Source organism: Cricetulus griseus, chromosome 3 (genome assembly GCF_003668045.3).
Source record: "Cricetulus griseus strain 17A/GY chromosome 3, alternate assembly CriGri-PICRH-1.0, whole genome shotgun sequence".
NCBI classification, from domain to species: domain Eukaryota; kingdom Metazoa; phylum Chordata; class Mammalia; order Rodentia; family Cricetidae; genus Cricetulus; species Cricetulus griseus.
Window position 1 is genome coordinate 254,519,467 of NC_048596.1, and position 21,727 is coordinate 254,541,193.

The window sequence follows — 21,727 nt, forward strand, 5'->3', positions numbered from 1 at the left end:
TTCCACTGGCATTTAAAATGAAGGGTTTTGTTCTTGCGTCCTTGGCAACAGTGGATCCATACCGACACCTCAACCTTTCCTGGACCTCAGTTAAGACTTGAGAGTCAGCCAAGAAGCCAAATAGCTTCTGTCTCTTGTTGTCTTTCTCCAGGACCAGGACAGCATGCCAAAGGGATGACCTCATTGCACAGCAGCCAGCCCTCTGCTTCCGGTTGCTTTCCTCCCAAGGAGGCCTGAATCATATCAGCAGTATCACTGGACTCCCGGCTCATTTCCCTGTTCTGAAAGATGTCTGGAGTTGGAGGAGGTGGGAGCCGAGTGTAATCAAAATAAGTCCCACTCTGCTTTCTCCCTGCAGAGTAGGACCACATGTTTGCACGGTCCTGAACCAAAGTGCACCATCTGCTTTGATTCAGCCCCACACCAAGATTCCAGGTCACACCCTCGTGATCTCATGTGACATGCCAGACACTCACTATGCTCTAGGCAGGTTCTGTGAGTGCTGACTCTTGGCACACATGGACTATGTGCTCCAGGGGTAGGTTTTCTTGAATACAAACCCAGATGAATGTTTTGAGACTGTTATGAAATAGAGACACACTACGATCAAGGTTAGGTTTTCCTGTGTCTGTTCCCCTACAGTTTGAAGTCTCTGCCCTCAAGCAAATGCATTGACGAGGAACTCTAACAAAGAACCTGGATGCAGGGATTTGAAACTAAAATAGACAATTATTTAAGGCTAGAGAGATGGCTCAGGGGTCAAGAACACTGGCTGCTCTTCCAGAGATCTGGGTCTGGTTTCCCAGCATCCATATGGTGGCTCACAGCCATCTGTAATTCCAGTTGCAGGAGATCTGATGCTCTTTTTATGGCCTCTGTGGGGACCATACACATATGCTACACAGACATGCATTCAGGCAAAACACCCATACACATAAAGTAATAAAATAATTTTAAAAAATAAAAGATCAGTGTCTTATAGTGATGAAGATGGTAAAGGTTGGACCAGAGGCAGGAGCTAGCCATATACTCAGTTCTCTGGAAGAAACTCTTTACCTGCTCACAAACACATATTGCCAAATTTATTGAGCAGTTACTATATGAAAGGCTCAGCTCTAAAGATTTTGTGTAACTAGCTCATTTCACCTTCATCATAACCCTATAAGGTGGATACAGTGGTTGGCTCCATTTCATAGATGAGAAAACAGAGGCAGCAAGCAGTATCTGTCTTAATAGATTAATATCTTAACCAGACAGATGGCAGACCCATGAATCACTGACATGCACGCACATATGCTTTTAGTAACTGACAAGTCCTTTTCTAGGATAGTATAGTCTTTGTCATGATTTGAATATGCAATGATCCCATTGATTAATGGATTAATCAGTGTCAGGTGATAGGAAGCTATGTTAGTTACTGTTGTCACAGTGACAAAACATTCAAGAGAATGGCTTAAGAGAGGAAAGATTTGCTTTGGTTGACAGCTTCAGGAAGCTCAGTCAATCCGTGGTTGCCTGGCCCATGGACTCGGGTGGAAGATCCTGGTAGCAGGAGCATGTGACAGAGGCAGAGCAACCTCTTCATCTCATGATGGAGAGGAAGTAAGGAAAGAGAAAGAGGATGGCTCAGCAGTTAAGCATATCTTCTTCTCTTACAGAAGACCCTAGCTCAGTTTCCCACCACTCACCCCAGGTTAACTCATCGTTGCCAGCTCCAGGGGCTCTAGTGCCCCCTACTGGCCTCCACTAGCACTGGCACTTGCATGCACATACCCACCCACAGATATACACAAATTTACAGTTTTGTTTTGTTTTTTTAAGAAGAGAGAAGGCATCAGGGATCATGAATAGCCTTCAAAAGTACTCCCCAGGTGACATACTTTCTCCCACTAGTTCCTACCTCTCCTAGAGTTTTTATCCCCTCCCCCAAAACTCCACCAGCCAGATACCATATATTCAAACACACAAGCAATGGGGGAGGATCATTTCATATTCAAATAAAAAGTATCATAGGCACACATGTAAATTACTAAAAGCTATGTAATTTCAGAAATACCACGGGTGTTTTAGTATAATGATAGCATATTGGGTTTGAGTTTGTCATCCATATTTACTAGAAGCACACTGATGTGATGTAAAAATGCACAACTCAACATATATGGAATCTAAGCACAGACATGGGCATGTGACGCCACCACTAAGCATTTCTGGGACTTAGATCCACATCAGTAGCTTCTTCCTGAACAGACCTCTGTAATTCCATAGGTGTGACAGTTGTAAATACACGTGTCCTTGGAACCACTGGGCCTGTCTTAACTGAGTAATGTTAAGTTTCTTTCTTTCCTTCTCTCTCTCTCTCTTCCTCTCTCTCTCTTTCTCTTTCTTTTCCTTCCTTCCTTCCTTCCCTTTCTTTCTTTTTTCTTTTCTTTTTTCTTAGTATTGGCCAGGCCAGGCCTGTCTATATCTAACTGGCTTCTCTTTCTACCTCTTCTGTAGACAATAGCTATTTATAGTTATATATTAAATGTGATCATTGAATTCTGCTATTTTCAGTATCACTATGTCTAAGTATGGAAGTGCCCATCATCCCAGAGGCCTATCCAAGCCAGACAATAGATAACTTTAATGAAGAACTGTGGGTCCCTCTTCAAGTGACCAATGAGCCTTGTAAGCTTCAGGTTTCATTTGCCCATGTCATCTGCCTCTCTGGAAGCTATGCCATATTCTCTTAGGGAAGCAAGCTGTATTCGTCTATTTTTTTTTTTTTTATTGAAACAGGATCCCTGTAGTCCAGGATGGGCTCAAACGCACTATATAATTAAGTGTAACTTTGATGTCTGATCCTCTTGCCTCTGCTTTCCCAGTGCTGGGATTGAGAGTGTGTGCCGCTCTACCCAGCTGCTGGTGGATGAAATCAAGGCTAGCCATGTGCTCTGCCACCTGAGCTACATCCCCAGGCACAGCTAAGTTCAGTTTTAAGTGAGAAGTTGCAGATCACAAGTAAGTCTTTTGTATTTATTTGTAGTTAAGGTAAATATTCATAGTACTTACCAGACAAGCCTTCCCTCTCTATTTGCAACTTGTTTTGCTGTGCATGGGTGGCAAAGCCTACTGCAGTTGCTTGAGTGCTGTGCAAACAGTGGCAGCTCCTCAGAGTGCCTGGCATGTGTTAGGCAAAATCTCCTTCCAGACAAAATCACTTGCTTTTGTTCTTCAACCCCTTTTGTTTTCAATTTTACTTCCTTTCAAAAAAAATTTTTTTTCAGGTGTGGTGGTGCACAACTGTAATCCAGGACTTGGAAAGCAGGAGGAGCAGGAGTTCAAGGTCATTCTTGGTGAAGTGATAAGTTTGAGGCCAACCTGGCCTACAGGAGACAGAGTCTCGTGAATGGGAAAATTAGTTTTCATTGGCACATACTTATGAGACATGAAGTAGTGCTTCAATACATGCCTAGGTATATCCAACCTTTGGACACGGTGGTACAATGTTGTCTTTCTCAAAGTTCATACTTTAACACTACCCTATCAAGTTACACAGGAAACAACTGCGAAAAAATGATCTCCTTTTAAATAAGTGTATACTTTTGTGTTGTGTCACATTCATGACTATTCTAGGCTGAAGGCGGTACATACGGGCTACAGACGGTGTGTGATGGTCAGTTCAAAATAGCTGGCATATGCATCAGCTCAGACACCTACCAATTCTGTGTACTGGGGAAATTTGAAATGTTTACCGGGGATCTGAAGACATTCCATTAAATCATGTCCACTTGGTCATTTTGTGTGCTACAGCACAGTGGACATTGCTTTTCCTACCCAGCTGAATGCCTGCATTGTACATATTAACCATCCTTTCTCCATGGCTCCCTCCTGCCCCTCCCAGATTCTGTTTTCCTAAGATTGCCTTTTTTGGTTTATATGTGTGAGTGAGAGCATGAAGTGACTGTATTTCTATTCCTGGATTATCTCACTCAGCTTAATGTCTTCCAGGCTCATCTATGCTATATGAGAGGGTTGCATTCTTTCACTGCTGTGTACATAGGTCTCATTTCCTGTATCCATCCATCAGTTGACACCAAGGACATAGTTACCTCGTTTGAAAGTAAATACTTTGGTAACTTGAGTCAAGTCATATAGCTATAGAACTGTTAGTCATCCATCTCACAGGATTTTCATCTTCCCAAATCAAAACTCAGTATCTAGCAAATGCTCTCACCTCATTCTTTCCCTGCCCAGGCCCTAGACACCACAGCTAGACTTTCTATTTCTGTAAATCTGATTACCCAAGGTGCCTGGCATAAGAGCCATTTATTTGATATGTGTCATTTTATGATGCATTTATTTCACCTGGTACCACACCTGCATAGTTCATTGTCTTAGTCAGTGTTCTGCTGCTGTCAAGAGACACCATGACTATGACATCTCTTATTTTTTTTTAAATAAAACATTTAACTGGGGCTTGATTATAGTTTCTGAGATATAGCCCATTATCCTTATGGCTGGGAGCAGGTAGACATGGTAACCAAGAGATCTACATCCCGATTGGAAGGCAGCAGAAATAGAGAACCACTAGACCTGGCTTGAGCTTTAGAAACCACAAAGCCCACCCTCAGTGATACACTTCCTCCAGCATGGCCACACCTCCTAGTCCTTTCAAATAGTGCCACTCCTTGGTGACTAAGCCCTCAGATACATGAGCCGATGGGGCCCGTTCTTATTCAAACTATCATGTTCATCGAGTCACAGCACACATCAGAGAACCCTTCCTTAAGAGCCATGGTATATTCTTACTACATTTCATTTGTGTGCTCATGCAGCAGTAAATACCTGGGCAAGGGTTACTTCCACTTCTTTGCTATTGTCAATAACACTTTGTGAACATGGATGCCCCAGTCCCAGTTTTCAATTCTTTGCAGGTATATGCCCAGAAATGAAACTTCTGGAGCACACAGGAATTCTATTTTTGTTTCCTTAAGGAACACCCACACTGTTGTGCTTATTTTTGTAAAGATGGACATGGGATTAGTGGGTGCTGTTGCCAGTTCCTCTGATCACAATAAACCTAGGTTTCCTGACAAATCTGAAGTCCGGGAAAACCTGGGGAGCTGCAGTTTTGTTTTTCCTTTTTCATTTGTCTGCTTATCAAAGAAATTTTAAAGGAAACGCTTCTCCTTAAGGACCTGATCAGAGTAGTTTATTATGAATAGCATAGAGTCAGCATTATAAACAATAGAAAGATACATGGATATGACATGCTGTTTAACGATTTTAAACATTTAAGATCATTGCTTTGGCTGACCCTGGTATTTTTACTTTGTCTGAGACAATTTCTTCCTAGGTAGCCCTGGCAGGCCTTGAACTTACATTGTCTTTCCTCTGCCCCCCAAATGCTAGGAAGCCTATTCCACCATGGCTAATGCGTCTCCTTTGGTTTGCTTAATAAAATCAATCTCTAGCCCTTCATTTCCACAGCCATTCACTTATTTGATCACCATGAAGTCCTGGGCATTTGCATCAAGGTCAAGCAGCATCTTTGAGTCTGGACTCACTATCTTACTCCATGTGTCATCTGTGTCCCTACCTCATAGCTGTAATCTATACAGCATGTGTTCAGTTTCCCCAGGAATGAGACAGTGGGAGAGAAAAGTGTGGGAGCTGGGAGGAACTGGTGAAGCCAAGAAAATCTCTTGACAACCTGTACCATACTTATTTTTCTGGCCTCTAACACTGTGGTGAAACAGAACTTTGATTCCCTAGATCTTTCAGGTTACTGAGGAAAAAAAGAAGAAATTTGCATTTCTAACAGGAAACTATTAAGTTTAACATGAAACTTCTGGTTTTTGAGTGAAGGCCGTATGAGTTAGGAACATCACAGCCCACATACACACATGTGCAGGTTAGTGAGGCCTGGGGCACACCCTCCAGTAGAACATACATGTGCTGGTGAGCAGCTTGTCTTCCCAGCACATCTGTCAGGAATGAGTGAACAGAGCAAGGGAAACGAAGGCTCAGGAGGAAGCTAATGAGGCTGGGCTTCAGGGACTTGCTTGCCCAGGCCCATTATCTGGGGCCACGTATTTTGTAATATTTTCCAAGGTAAGAAACCAACCATAATTGACTAGGGTAACTGTCTTTCCCTGTGACTGACCTTTGTCTTGGGTGTCATTAAACTGAGTAAGGACATCCTTCAAAAGAGTCATGTTGAAGATACTTTTGGTATGAGAGGAGAGAGGCATATTTTTGTGGTTAGCACAAGTGGGGCCAAGGGTCATAGCAGTATTGCTCCACTCAGATCAATGTCTGATACAGGATGTGAAGGTCTTGAGCCTGAAAAAAAAACCAAAAACTGACCTGGCCCAGGGGCCCTGCCCTATATTCCATGCCATATGTAGGGCCCTAGGATTTCCTGCCTGATGCTGAGAGCCTGTCTTAGATCTGCTTGGATTTCTCACTTACCTTACTTAGGATGACAAACTCCATTGCTGGTTCTGTGCCTCCACTTCAGTCTCCAAGAAGTGAGTATTCATGAGAGGTGTACACGTAATGTAGACATGTTTACGGTAAAACACGAGAGCTTGGAGTATGTAAAGAATGCAGGGGTTAGTCTTCAGTGGGAATGCCGTATCCAAAATCTGCCTGCCAGGACATTTTGAAGGCATCGTGTTTAAGGAAAGAAATGAAAACATAGTTAACACATACTTACATCATATAACACATCATATACTTAAAAAATAAATTTACTGACATCATTTATGCTGTGTTAACTCTTCCCAGGAAGATATGTACAAGTGTCTACTCTTGTCAGATAAGGTACCAACAATACACTGGAGTCTAGCTTAGTGAGACTATAAAATAAATTTAACAGGCGCATAGGTGAAGAATTATTTACAGAGCATGAGTGTTCCCCAAACAACTGCATCACCAAAAGAGTCCAGTAGTTGGGCTCTTCTTTGGGTCACCAGCTCACAAAAAACAACATGGAGACTAATGTGAAATCTTGGTGGATATCTTAGGCTTCTTTCTAACTAGCTCTTAAAACTTAAATTAACCCCTTTCTATTAATTTATCTTCTGCCTTGTGGCTTTATCACCTAACCTCTGTAGTGCCCATCCTGTTTGCTCTGAGTCTCCTGGCATCTCTGCCTCCTTTTCCCAGCATGCTCTCTGCCCGGAAATCCTGCCTACCTATTGGCCATTCAGGTTTTTATTAAACCCACAGAGTGACACATCTTCACAGTGTACAAAAAGATTATTCCACAAGAGTCCAAATGTAGATGATGCCTTCTCCACAGCTGTATAGATGGAAGTCTGTTGGGGAATATTATTTTAAAGTGTGTTACTTTTGCTTATGTTGCATTTAACTCTGTGAAGCTGTGTTACTGTGCATGTCTAAAACACCTGATTGTTTAATAAAGAGCTGAACAGCCAATAACGGGTCAGAAGAGAAGAATAGGTGGGAATGACAGGCAGAGAGGAGAAATATGAGAAGGAATCTGGGAGAAAAAAGGGTCTGGGAATGAGAGAGAAAGGAGGAGGACTTCAGGGACCAGCCACGAAGCCACCCAGCCACCCAGCTACCAGCCAGAGATGGAGTGGGAAGGAAAGAAAAGGTATCCAGGAGTAGAGAAAGATAAAATCCCTAAGGCCAAAGATAAATGGGATAATATAAGAAAAGCTGACAAGAAACAAGCCAACCTAAAGCCTGGCATTCATAACTAAGAATAAGCCTCCATGTGTGATTATTTGGGAGCTGAGTGGTGGGCCCCTCAAAAAGCCAAGAGTAAAGCCTCACACTACAGGAGTCCCTGCTTCAGGGAACCTTTGACTTCTATATACTCGAGCACCTCCAGAGACCTCATGCAGCTGTTGACAAAATTACATGCAGCTCAGACAGGATTGTAAGAGGGAGGGATGGCTAAAATCTCAGATAAGGGTCTAGTGACCCTTCCACCCTCTCCTTCTATCAGCAACATCAGCAGACAAGTCTTAAGGGTCACCTGCAGGTAATCACATTTTTTCTGATTAAGGTGGGAATGGCTACTGTACTCAGAGGATAGTATTCCACCAAACTTCATCCCTCCGTCTGGCACTTACATTCTTTCCTCCTCCTCTTCTGTACTATTCCCTGAGCAGTTTGACTGAAAATAAATCTCTGTAGTAACTTTTCCCTACTGTAAAGCAAACAAAAACTCCCCTCCACATCTGGCTGAAGATAGATATACTTAATGGACAGAGGCACAAATGTTTAGAAGGAAATTTGACAAACATATTGCTCCTGTTTAACAACAGTAGCTTCCCTGCTACAATCTGTGACCTTCCCAGTCAAAGTCTTCCATCCTGGCTAACTACCAGATGTGAATTCCCTGATGAGACATAAGCCTTAAACCGAGTGAGAGAATAGTTCATTGCTCCCAAAACAGCTGTGCCACTATTAAACTAGTGGACACTTATTGTCTGGCAAATTAATAGTATAGAAAGCTGGGTCTGCAGCTCAGTAGGACTTTTGATGACAATTTCCCCCCAGCAGCTTACAGAGTGCCTTCTGTCACTATAAAATCAAGCCAGTCAGATGGGAGCTTCCAACTTTGCTCAACCATTATTTCTGTGTCCTACAAACAAAACCCAAGGTATCTTCATCACTAAATGAGGGTCTTCTCATTTAGTTCTAGTAAGTAGCTAAAAAGCAGCAGCAATAGCCTGTATTGTTTAGAAGCCTTTGGGAGACCCCTGACTACAAACTTGTAGGGATGCTAGGCTGAGGTGTCATATGCTTTTAAACTTAGCACTAGGGGAGGCAGAAGCAGGCAGATCTTCGTGAGTTGGAGGCCAGCCTGGTCTACAGAGCTAGTTCCAGGACAGCCAGGGATGTTACACAGAGAAACCCTGTCTTGAAAAACAAAACAAACAAAAGAACTTGTAGAGAGTTCATGTTCCCCTAGTGGTGAGGTTTTTATTCAAACAGCTTTCTGTTTCTGGGAGTATCTTTTCCCTCTCTTGCAGGGTAACTTTTGTTCAAATTCCTTCCAGTCCCTACAGGCAGGTGGAAGTACACTGGAGCTGCTTGCCCTCAGCCTGGCTTTGACATTTTCCCTGCATATCTGTTGTCCCTACTGTGGCCAATCCATTACCTGCCAGTTTTCTCTTTCCATTTAGGAGGCCATCCATAAAGTCAGACCTCTAAGTACAGTCCATTTTTTTTGTGTGTGTGTCACAGATTATCACAGGTCAAGACTCATAATTTACTGCCCTTAACCCAGCCCTCTAGCGACTCTTTCTTTCTCCTGTGTCTTGCCACATGAGGGTCTGTGCTCATTTGCATTATGACAGCTATATGTCCCTGTCTGGTGTTCTTACTTGTGGTAGCAGTAGGCATTTAAAGGGATGGGGATAGTGTCCCTCCCAGGACCTTGTCTTGTTTGGCTGTTGGTTCAATTAAGGGAGGCTTGGTGACCTGAAAGCATGTGGCACTGGGGATAAGACTGCAGACATCATATCATATATATACATAACATCACACTTGTATAGAATTCAGTTCTATACCACCTTCCAAAGGAGGCTTGGCTGGAATACCTAAAATCCAACATTTAATTGGTAAACTGGTTTTGCTGTTGCTGAGTGGAACCAATGGTAGAGTCTGCTTATTGCATCTATGTGTGTAGGTAGCATTGCTGTTCTAATATCCTTTCTATCACTGGATGCTGTTCTAATACACTTTCCAGCACTAGAATGCTGTTCTAATACCCTTTCCATCACTGGATGGTGTTCTAATACCCTTTCCAGCACTGTGTCATTGGGTTGTTCTGCCACAGCTTACAGCTGTATCTCCCTGAGTTTCTACCAGCTTCCAAAACAAGAGAGCACAGGGGTATCTGGGCACAGAGCTGTTTAACCTGTCATGTACTTATTGTAGCTCAAAGTCTCTTGAGCCTTTCTGTCCCAATCTTACATTGAACCTTAAAAAAAAAAATCAAATTGTACAAAGCAACATGAGCAGGAAGGGGTCTGAAAGTGCACAGATCCTTTGGGGACACTCCAAACACCAGCAGCCATTTTACATTCACAGGCATGGGGTATCATAGGATTTTTCCCCATAACCCTACTTAGACACTTGTAAGAATTTCATTGCCGTGCCGGACCATTCCCCCAGGGAAAAACTGATATTCCATCTTTGTCCTTTAGGGAGCTTACATAGATTTCAGATGCTTTTCTAACTGGAAGGCACAGAGGTCAGCACAATATAAATGAAACCTTTCTACAGAGAGTGGGCCACGGTGCCGCAAAAGCCCCTCCCCGGGGTCCCTGCTGAATTGACTTCCATCTCAAGTCTCTGGAGAAAACAGTCCTCTCCTGCTCATGGACTGACTCGTCACTCACTGCCCCATCCGTGCTCAGCTTCCTCACCATATTTCTACGCATTTTCTCCTCTCACTGCCCGATTCTTCCTGTGTGGTCCAAGTTTTCGTCCAGTTCTAACTTGTTCTCTCTTTTCCTTGTACAATAAGAAATGGAAGCCAACGCTTCTATTTTATCCTCTATTCTCTCTATATTTTCTAAGTCAGTTTAGCATTTCTCCCTCCCCCTTTCTTCACTTCGCCTGCCAATTTGGAGGCTAGGGTGAAGGTTGGCATCTACGTTTTATTTTCAAATTATAATTCTTTCCAATGTGGGCAAGTTCTTTCTGAGCAGACAGCTGAGTCTCAATTGTATGTCTTGTCACCCCCAGCAGTAGCAGTGAAACCTGCCAAACTTCCTTACAATCTTGGTCCATACACAGCACTTTCAGGGACTTCAATAACTCTTTGGTCCATCAGCCATTCTAGGGCAATATGAATATATATATATATATATATATATATATATATATATAATATATATATATTCCCTTAATGGGCTGCATTCATCATGGAGGTATACCACCCCGTAAGACATAAAGGAAGATAGCCCCATCAGGATTTCGCCCATGGATTGTCCTGACTTTCCCCCCTTGGGCAGATGGCTCACCTCAGAAGCCTTTCTTATCACCAATAGCAGAGACCCTGAAAATGCTGCTACAGCAGAGGCCACCATTCCATACCACGTGGAGAAGAACCACTCCACCAGGATTGCCCTCCCAGATGCCCTGCCCTCAGAGCGTTTAGTTTCAATTTCATGTCTCATCACCCAGAACAAAAAAATAACTACTGCTCCTCCCAAAATAATGCCTTAACAACCATCAGAGGCTTGATTGAATGGAGACATGCTCATGTCTGGGGTGCTGGGCTGTTTGTCAAGGCTGTGATTGCAGTGCAGGACATAGCTTCTGGAGCTGGTCTTCTTACAGGGCACATCAGACTCCAAAGGGAAATAGCCCAGGGAAGAAAGAGGCAATAAGCCTTCTCTGTGGATATAGGCAGCTTACTGGACTGTGAAGATTCAAGGGGCAGAGTACATGTAGACCTCTCAGCAGGAGTGTCAAGGAATGAGGGGCCATGTTTTTAAATCACCACAAAGATTAAGATGTTGTTAGCCATTCTGGTGGGTGGCTTCCAGGAATATATCCAACAGCTATTTGAAGAGCACTTCAAAGAGTTGGGGCATAGTGTGGCATATCCATTTCAAACACTCAGGAGGCTGAGGCAGGAGGATTGCAGGTTAGAGGCTAGCCTGAGCTGCATAGGAAGACTCTGTCTCAAAAAAAACCAGAAAAGCAAACAAAAAAGAACATTTCATAGAAAGTTGAAATCCCTTGAATTTTTATAGGCCATACACGAAATTACTAGGTCCCCCCCACCCAGTGGATGGTTTATGAGGGTTTCCCCATATTTGACAATTCTAAGACATCAAACAAAGAACCATCCACTATTAGGGGGGTGAGCTCTGAATTAAATACTTTCCTCTTGTTTTCTATTTGTTTATTTAGAAATGAAATTCTATAAATTTATATTCTTATCAGTCATGAAATCTTGAAATTAAAAAAAAAAACTTTTCCAAAATAGCAAAGTTATTCTGATCAATCTTACTACCGGCAAGATGGAATAATAGATTTTTTTCTATGTAGATAGATCACAAATGTTGTCATATGAAAAGGCAATAAAACCTACTTCTTCAAGAGAGTGACAGTAGTTTAGACTTGTGCATCACATAAGCTCTTTAGTAACAACTTACATACAATGAATAATTAATCTATAACAATCAAAGGCCCAAGTGAGCAAAAGCAACCCAGGAAGCCTTCCTGGAAGAATTAGATTTCAGTTGGCTGAAGAGCAGAGGCTGGTAGCAGGGCTAAATTAACCTGTCAATCCAAATTGGCAGTTACACATGACCACCCCCTGAGTGGCCCAGGTTCCATCCTGATTGGTTAGAGCCTGCCATAGCAGTTGGTCAAAGTTTTACATATTTTCCGTGTCAGTTAGAACAAATAATATCTGCAAAAGCACCAGAAGGAATAATCTTGGCTTATACATCAAAAGGTGAGGATTGGCTTAAATCCAGCTGGGGCCGACGTGGGAAGCACAGCTGTTAGTAACCAATTGTGAAGGAATGTAAGCAAAAGAATTTGCCCATTATCTTGCAAGCAGAGGAGACTAATCAACCTTATCAGTAACATAATATCAACATTTTTATTGTAATTTAGGAATGCTCAGCAGAGTAATTAAATTAGAAGAAATGAGGAAGATATTTTAAAGGTGTTATTGAAATAATGCAGGAATGGGCTATCAACTATGCACTGGAACAATAGAAACTCAGGCATTGTATTGGTTACTTTTCACGTCTGTGACAAAGTACCTGGCAAGAGAAACTTAAGGAAGGGAGGGAAGAGTTTACTGTGGCTGACCTTTGACTCACATTTTATCATGACGGGGAGGTGTGGCCGTGGGAGCACCAGGCAAGTCACTCAGAAAGCAGAGAAAGTGCTTGTGTTCTGGCTTTCTGTATTCCTCCTTTCTACTCAATCTGGGACTAAAGCCCCTGATGTGGTAATACCACATTAAGGACAGTTTGCTTTTCCACAGATAAGCCTTTCTGAAAATACCCGCGTAGACATGCTCAGAGCTGTGTCTCCTAGCATTCCAAATCCTGTTGGTTGGACAAGATTAACCATTAAGTTAGAGGCTCACTAAACTCAAGTCTGATACTATTATAGTAGGTCACATCCTGAATATCTCATGTGCCCCTGTTAAATTGCTCTGAACCCCACTTTTCTGCCACTACAACAGCAGTTCTAGCCAAGCAGGTTCATGTTAGGGACCTGAGACACTCTGTTCTCTCTGACTTCTCCACTGCAGAGGCAATGAACTTGATACACGGGCCTGTCAATATTCATAGAATCACAATCAGCCACTGAGAACAGGAGGCTGGAGATAAACACTTTCTCCATACCATGGTGCTGAGATTTATTCCAGAGAGCTTCCCAAAGCCCCCATGGGATCTAGCCATTCTGTCCTTTGGGTTTGGAGTAGAATGTGTTAAAAGCTTGGCCCCAGACTGATACTAGATTGTGGAATGCTTAAGCAGTGGGGCCTAATGGGAACTGTGAGGTGCTAGTTTCTCCCTCTTTCTCTCTACTTTCTGGTTATCCTGAGGTCACCAGCTTCCACTGCTATGTGACATCTCTCCCCGTACAAGCTGAGCATCTCAGGCATGTTGTTATAGTAACAGAGAGCTAACTGTCTGAAATGTAGTCTCTCCATGGCATGGGACATGGCGTTATTATTGAGGCGGATTTCTCCTGCCTGCTCATAGAAAGGCTTTCAACTGCTAGTGTACAAACAGACTTAAAAATCATTCCTGTTTGCTAATTTTATTACTACTCATTGGTAGCAGGAATAATGAAGGGCCATGGAGCAGGTTGGGCTAATATTCTAAATGCTTATTTTGACTTGGTGTCTTCTTTTAGAAAATTAAAAAACTAGATGCTTTATTTACAGTATGTTCAGAAACAGATCCCAACTAGAATATATATGTAAAGAAACAAATGACTGAAACTAGAAAACCCAGTTGTTTTATATATAAAACTCACAAGTCATCAAAGACTGGTGGATACATAAAAAGGAAATATAAACATTGTTATACTGCAAAAATTCCCAACTTAAGTAAAGTGGGGAGAAACAGTTGAAGCGTATGTGACAGATTAAGGGGTAGTGCTCTCTAAGTGCAGAGTTCTTGCAATCAATAAGAAAAGAACAAATCTCAATAGGAAACTAGGTAAGGTCTTGGGGTGCCACTCAGCAGTAGAATGCTTGCCAAGAACAAATGAGGCCAGGGTTCCACTCCCAGCACCACAACAGAAAACAGAGGGTGGTGGTAAAAACAAGGGATCACAAAATTTAAGCAACATACAACAAGAGGTTAAATTTAAGATCAAAGCCAGGGCCACCAGGCTAATAATCGTTACCTATAATCACAACTAATGTATACGAAGCATCAGAAGATTATCTCAGAGATGTATAGTAATGACTAGTATAGGATTTAAAAAGTCAACAGTAGCCTGGCTTTGGTGGCATATGCCTTTAATCCCAGCACTTGGGAGGCAGAGGCAGGCAGATCTCTGTGAGCTGAGGCCAGCCTGGTCTACAGAGTGAGTTCCAGGACAACCTCCAAAGCAATACTGTGAAACCCTGTCTTGAAAAACCAAAAAAAAAAAAAAAGTCAACAGTAAGATGGGTAAGATGGTGACACAAATACATTGAGGCCATTTTCAAAGATCAGGTAGACAAAGTTTTATGATGAAGACAAGTATCTGCTGCTGGAAATTATCAACATATAGAATAATCCCATTCACATTAAAACATATGCTAACATATACACCAAAATCCGTGAAGAAAACCCTATATGTTAATAACGGTTATTTCTCATACATAAGACCACTCAGAAATCACTTTTACAAAACTGCCAAAATATTTTAATAAGTGCCAAAACAGTTTCATTTTATAATAAAGAGTTAAATGAGAACAAGTCAGGAGAAATCCAAGCTAGGAAATCTGTACTTGGAGCAATCATGTTTGCAAGAAGAAGACAAAGCAGTTCGAAGGGAGAGAAAGGAAAAGTTCTAGAAAAGAAAGTATCTTCTTCAACTAAGAAACCAGGCATGGAGAAGCTTCAAAGGAGCTTCCTGGTGAATGGAGGTGTGGTTTTTTGCTTTTTTTTTTTTTTTTTTTTTTTTTTTTTTCTGTCTCCCAGCACAAGTCCCTGCCAAAGTTGTTCAAAGCTGGCTCCTTGGAAAGTGTGAGTAGTGGTACCCAGTGCTTTACCAGGCTCTGTGAGGGTCAATGACCTCTTCCCTCTCCTCGATTGCCACCCCAGTGTTCTTGCACTCTCAGCACTGTGGATTTGCCTTTGGACTGAGTTGATAACATGCCAGCTCTGTTGTGAATGGACAAAGTCTAATTGGACCATATAAGCTAATGCTTTGGTAGACTTGCATCTCCTACTCCCAAACTGGAATTTGGAGTCTTTGGATAATAAGTCCCCTCCTCAGGATGGCAACATAGTACTAACAAACATGCCATGGGCTCTCTTTTTCCATGTCTTGTGATGAACTTAAATATTGAGTTGTAAAGCCATGCTCTTGGCTGAATCCTAACCCTATCCAAATCAAAGAGGCCAGAAAGTCTCAGCTTGCAAGAGTTCAGATGGAAAAACCAACAACCAACCAACCAACCAACCAACCAACCAACAAACCAACCAACCAACCAACTCTGAAGCTTAAAATAGTCATGTGACTTCCCCAAACAGCAAGTCTGCTTTACTGTCAGTATGAGAACCTAGTATGGACAGCAGGGGCCTCAGACCTCAAGCAACAGGACTTCCACTCTGCCACACTTCATCTCTAATTGCCAGGTGCAGAAGTTCAGAGCCTTAGGGATTTGTAAATAGTGAACTTTGGCACTTTGACTCTAAATAGAGAACTGAAAATGAAGACGTGGCAGGGAATATCTTTACCGTGACACCTAGAGTTGCTGATGTCAACAGCATCGCAGAATCACACACTCAAACAGTACAACATTTCTTTATTTGGCCGTCAAATATTCACTGAAGCTGTAAAACATCCAGGTCCTAGAGTAGGAAAAGCAGAAGTGCTGCAGTAGTAAGGGGCTGGGTGACCTAGCAAAACCCGTTCATCTGTGATGAATCATCTCAATTGTCAACTTGATTGATTGAGAAGCACCTGGGAGATTACAGAGCCTACCTGTGTGTGTGTGTGTGTGTGTGTGTGTGTCTGTGTGTCTGTGTTTCTGTGTGTCTGTGTGTCTGTGTGTCTGTGTGTCTGTGTGTCTGTGTGTCTGTGTGTGTGCGCGCTCGCGCGTATGCGAGCACACTTTTCGGAGAGGATTAACTAATGTCAGAGGAAACCTACCCTGACCCATAACCTAAAGGGAATGAAAGGGAGTCGGGCAGGGAGACTGGTCTTGTGAGATGTTCTCTCTTCTGCTTCTTCACCACCCTGATGGGAGCTGCTCAGTCCCACCTTATCCGACTGCTGTAATGGACAGCCCTCTGAACCTGTGGGCTCAGTAAATCTTTCCTCCTTTGAAGTAATCTATGTCAGTCATTTTGTCATCATGATGAGAAATTAACTCACTGTTCTTATCTAGCCATCTGCAGTCCTGCCAAATAGATCCTTGGTCTTCTCTTGGAAACTATTGTACAGAAAAATTCCTGAGTCCTGGTGTATATGCATTTTACCAAAGACCTCCTAGCCACATATAAAATTAATCAGTTCTTTGGTGCAAACCCTGGGAACATGGTGGCTATGGTTGGTGGTCACAGTGATAATCTCAGGATTATGAGATGTAAGAAACATCTCTGTTCATTAGCTTCTCACCACTGTGACCCAACAGGAGTGGTTTAATGGAGAAAGACTTTCTTTTGGTTCACAGTCATTTGATCCCACTTGCTTGGAAAGGTATCATGGCAATAGGAGCATACGGCAGAAGAAAGTTACTCACTCCATGACAGGCCAGGAAGGAGAGCCTGATAGGAGGGGTACAGATATGACATACCCCCTACCCACTAAGAACCCAATTCCAGTGACCCCCGCCCAGGTAGGCCCTATCTCCTAATGTTTCTATCACTATGTGGGGACCAAACTTTCAAAACGCAAGCCTGTGGGAGCATTTTATACTAAATCCATAGCACTTCCAGCATCTGCATGTTACCTGCTAGGAATTTCAGTATTCTTCACATTACAGTTCTGCCAGGGAGGACGAGGTACAGAGTCCCAACGCATGGATGATTATAGATAATACCTTGGCTTGGTAGAAATTCACAGGCAGTTAATTCTTGTTACAAATAAAGCACAGCTCTACTTAAATAAACTCTGAAACTCCTATGTCTTATGAGTAGTGTGTTGAAGAATGGACTTCCTGTGTCAGAATGGACACCTTATTTGTCTTAGGGAAGGATTTGGGGAGATGGGTATCATCGTCATTGACAACAATGTTATAAGTATGTTTCAGCATGTGCCATGGACAGGGGCAAGCATTAGTTAAGGTTACTATTGCTGTGAAGAGACACCATGACCATGGCAGCTCATTTAAAGGAAAACACTTAATTGGCACTGGCTTACAGTTCAGAAGCCCAATCTATTATCATCCTGGAGGGAAACATGGCAGCATGCAGGCAGGCATGATGCTAGAGAAGGAACTGAGAGTTCTAGGTCTTGATCTGCCCACAGCAGGCAGTGAATTGACTTGAGCTTCTGAGATCTCAAAACCCACCCCACAGTGACACACTTCCTCCAACAAGGCCACACCTATTCCAACAAGGTCACACCTCCAAATAGTGCCACTCTCTAAGGGCCAAGCATTCAAGCCCACGAGCCTATGGGAGCCATAACTTACTCAAACCACCACACTGATGTTGCTCGTTTGTCTTCTGCAGCTTCTGAGATCACTGTCAATATTCTACTGGGTAAAATTTTTTCTGTTGACACTACAAATTCACAGTACACAGAGAAGGTACTATCTATTTTTAGAAAATTTAGCAACAAGGCTGGAGTGGTAGATCAGTGGCACAGAGATTGCCAACCTTGGGTTATGACCTGGGTTTGATCCCTAGTACTTAAAGAGAGAGAGAGAAGGGGGTAAGGAGAGAGAGGGAAGAGAGAAGGAAGGAGAAAGAAAGATAAGGAAGGAAGGATTGATTGTGGTGGCAGACTGGTTACTTAAAATTGCCAATGTTGGCTGGGTGGTAGTGAAGCACGCCTTTAATCCCAGCACTTGGGGGTCAGAAGCTGTCGGATCTCTATGAGTTCAAGGCCAGCCTGGTCTACAGAGCAAGGGCCAGGATAGGCTCCAAAGCTACCCAAAGAAACCATGTTCCAAAAAACAAACAAGAAGTTCAGCATTTAGATAAAAATTCTAAAACAATCCTTAAATGATTCAAAGTGGATCATAAATCTAAATGGAAAACTATAAAACTTTTAGAAGAGCTCATAAGAAACCAATTTTATGACCTTGGTTTAAATACCAAAAGCATGATCCATAAATAGACAACTGCTAAGTTGGTCTTCATCAAAATCAGAACTGTTTTCTCTACAAAGAATACCTACAAGTCTGAAAGAAAGCTAGAAATCCTTGTAGGTCACATGTCACATGAAGGGATCATATACAGAATACAACAAACTAAAGTAGGATGGCAAAATACCACACAGTTAAAAGATGATGAATTGTTATTTTCTAGAAATTTCCATTTCATATTTTCTGAGCTGTTGTTGAGTGCGTGTAATTAATGTTTTAATTAAAACATTTATTACCTACATATATGTCTGTGTAGCACATACAAACAAATGCCTGCAGAGGCCAGAAGAGAGCCAGAGGTTGGATCCCCTGGAGCTGGAGTTACCGATGGTTGTGAGTTGCTATTTGGGTGTTGGGAATGGAACCCAGGTCCTCTGCAAAATCATTAGTGATCTTAACCACTGAGCTACCTGTCCAGCCCCTGGATGCATGTAACTGAAAGTGAGAAGCAAAAGCAAGGATAAGAGAACTGCTGTGCATGACTGTATACAAGCTAAAATCCACAGCACTGGACACCAGAAAGAGCTCAGTCTCACTGTGTGTGTGTGTGTGTGTGTGTGTGTGTGTGTGTGTGTGTGTGTGTGTGTGTGTGTGTGCTGGGGAAGGGGGAATCCCCTGTGCAAGGTCAGAGGACACTTTCAAGGGCTGAATCTCGCTGTCCATCTTGTTTGAGTCAGAATCTTTGTCTTGTTTCTGCGCTGAGCTAGCTGCAAACTTGCAGGCCTCTGAGCTTCACCCAGTGAGGAACCCTGCTTCCCTACTCACTACAGGAATGCTGGGTTGTAGACCTACCCATTCCACCTGGCTCCTTTTTTACATGAGAATATAAACCTGGGTCACCAGGGTTCCACCTGCTGAGCCATCTCCCTTTATTTAACTTTTGTTAAAGATGTTGCCAAGAGCTTTTTAAAATAGAGCTTCAACAAGGTCTCACCTAGAGCAAAAGTCAGGAAGTCTTGAGCTAAGAGTTTCATTTGAATAACTGACAACACAGCAAAATGAGGCACCTGCAGCCAGGGTGTGGCGGTCAGGGTGGTGCACGATGGCAGAGTTCAGGATTTTTATCAGCTCCAGTCACTGTGGATGCCTGCCTGGACCCCAGCACAGAGCTGGATCGCCACCACACGGCTGTGCCCTCAGGCAGAACTCTGCTCATGGTGATCAGGAAGGTGTTTCTGAAATGACAGCGACTACAATTTGCCAAAACTTACAGACACCTGGACATTTGTGGAAAAGTCCATAACTAAATACCAAAAAGAATGGCCTGTGTGTATGCATGTGTAAAAAAAAAATTTTTAAGATTTATTTATTTAATGCATACAAGTGCTCAATCTGCATGTACACCTTTTTATGCCAGAAGATGGCATCAGATCCCACTACAGATGGCTGTGAGCCACCATGTGGTTGCTGGGAATTGAACTTGTTCCGGGTCGAAGTCTACCCCAGCCCCTGACATCCATATACCTGAAGGGACCAGCCCCCCCCCCCGCCCCATTTCGGCAGCCATGACAGTAACACGTGCTCCCTATGGTCACTAAGAGGTCAGATGCCTGTCTCGTGGCAAGGAACCAATCAGAAGTTACCTGGTGGTGCTATGCTTTATGGCTCTGGGTGTGCTTTACGGACAAGTGCACAGCAATGACTCAGAGCATAGCAACCACCCTGGGAGGGCCTATGGGCCATAACAAACAATTGGCCAATCAACACAGGACAAGCTCTCCAAGCCTGGAGGCACACCAATGGTGAGCCTGTGCGTACCCCTAGACACTCCCCTTACGCTGCCCTACAAGATCGCTCGGCAGCTGGTTCAAGGTGTCTTTGCTAGCCATCTGCCATGGTGGGTGGGTGAAAGACCCGAGCTAACATGGGGTTAGCTCGTTAAAAAACAACAAAGCCTCATACAGTTTGCATCAAGCTCTCGAATCTGCCCAGTGATTGGGGTGACCGAGTTCGTGGCCTGGGACCCCGGATACCTGAGTTTTCCAGGGGTCTAACATACCCAAAGAGTCTGGAATTTTCTGGTGTAAGTTCTACTCCAAAGCCCCTCCCCTAACTCTCTCCAAACCCTGCTGCATCTCAGAAAACCGGCCAAAATGATGACCCTTCCCTCAGAGATGTTCAAGACCACTCCCACAGGGTATTTAAACTGTCCCCCAGAAAACAGATGCGTGGTTTTCTGGTCTCTCTTTTCCCTCTACTCTCTGGGGGACTGGAAAATCATCCAGAAGTGTAGTATCCATTAAACATGGGCTTTTTCTAGCTCAGTTTGATTTGGTCTGATTTGGATTGCTGCCTCTGTGGAGAGACTTGTCAGGATGCAGGAACTTTTCAGAACTCAGGTTGTAAGGCCCCTGGAAAGCTCAGGCCTCCAGGATCTCAGCCCAGGACCTCGGTCACCCCAATCATCATGCAGAGTCGAAAGCTTGATGCAAACTGCACAAGGCTTTATTGTTGTTTAACGAGCTAACCCCATGTTAGCTCAGGTCTTTCATCCACCCGCCATGGTGGATGGCTAGGAAAGACAGCTCGAACCAGCTGCATAGAGATCTTGTAGGGCAGCGTAAGGGGAGTGTCTAGGGGTACGCACAGGCTCAGGATTGGTGTGCCTCTAGGCTTGGAGGGCTTGCCCTGTGTTGATTGGCCAATTGTTTGTTATGGCCCATAGGCCCTCCCAGAGTGGTTGCTATGCTCTCTGAGTCATTGCTGTGCACTTGTCCGTAAAGCACACCCAGAGCTGTAAAGCATAGTGCCACCAGGTAACTTCTGATTGGTTCCTTGCCACGAGGCAGGCATCTGACCTCTTAGTGACCAAGGCAAGATCAGACAAGCATGTGTTCGGCTGTTATGGCTGCTGAAAGGGGCAGGCATCTGACCTTAGTGACTAAGACAAGGTCAGACAAGCACATGTTCGGCTGTTATGGCTGCCGAAATGGGGAGCTGGTCCCTTCAAGGTCCTCTGAAAGAGAGCCAGTGCACTTAACCTCTGAGCCATCTCTCTAGCACTATATGTGTAAAAATTAATGCGGGATTAAAAGCCTTCAATAAAACCACATCTCCAATTACAACCAAAGATAAATTGTAAACAGCTAGTCAAGTATTTTCACTTATATAGTCCCAAATCAAAGTGATGAGTAGTAACAATGAAGCCTGGCAAGTTGTTGGGTTTTTTGTTTTGTTTGGTTGGGTTTTTGTTTGTTTGGCTTTTTTTTTTTTAAATGTTTTTTAGTT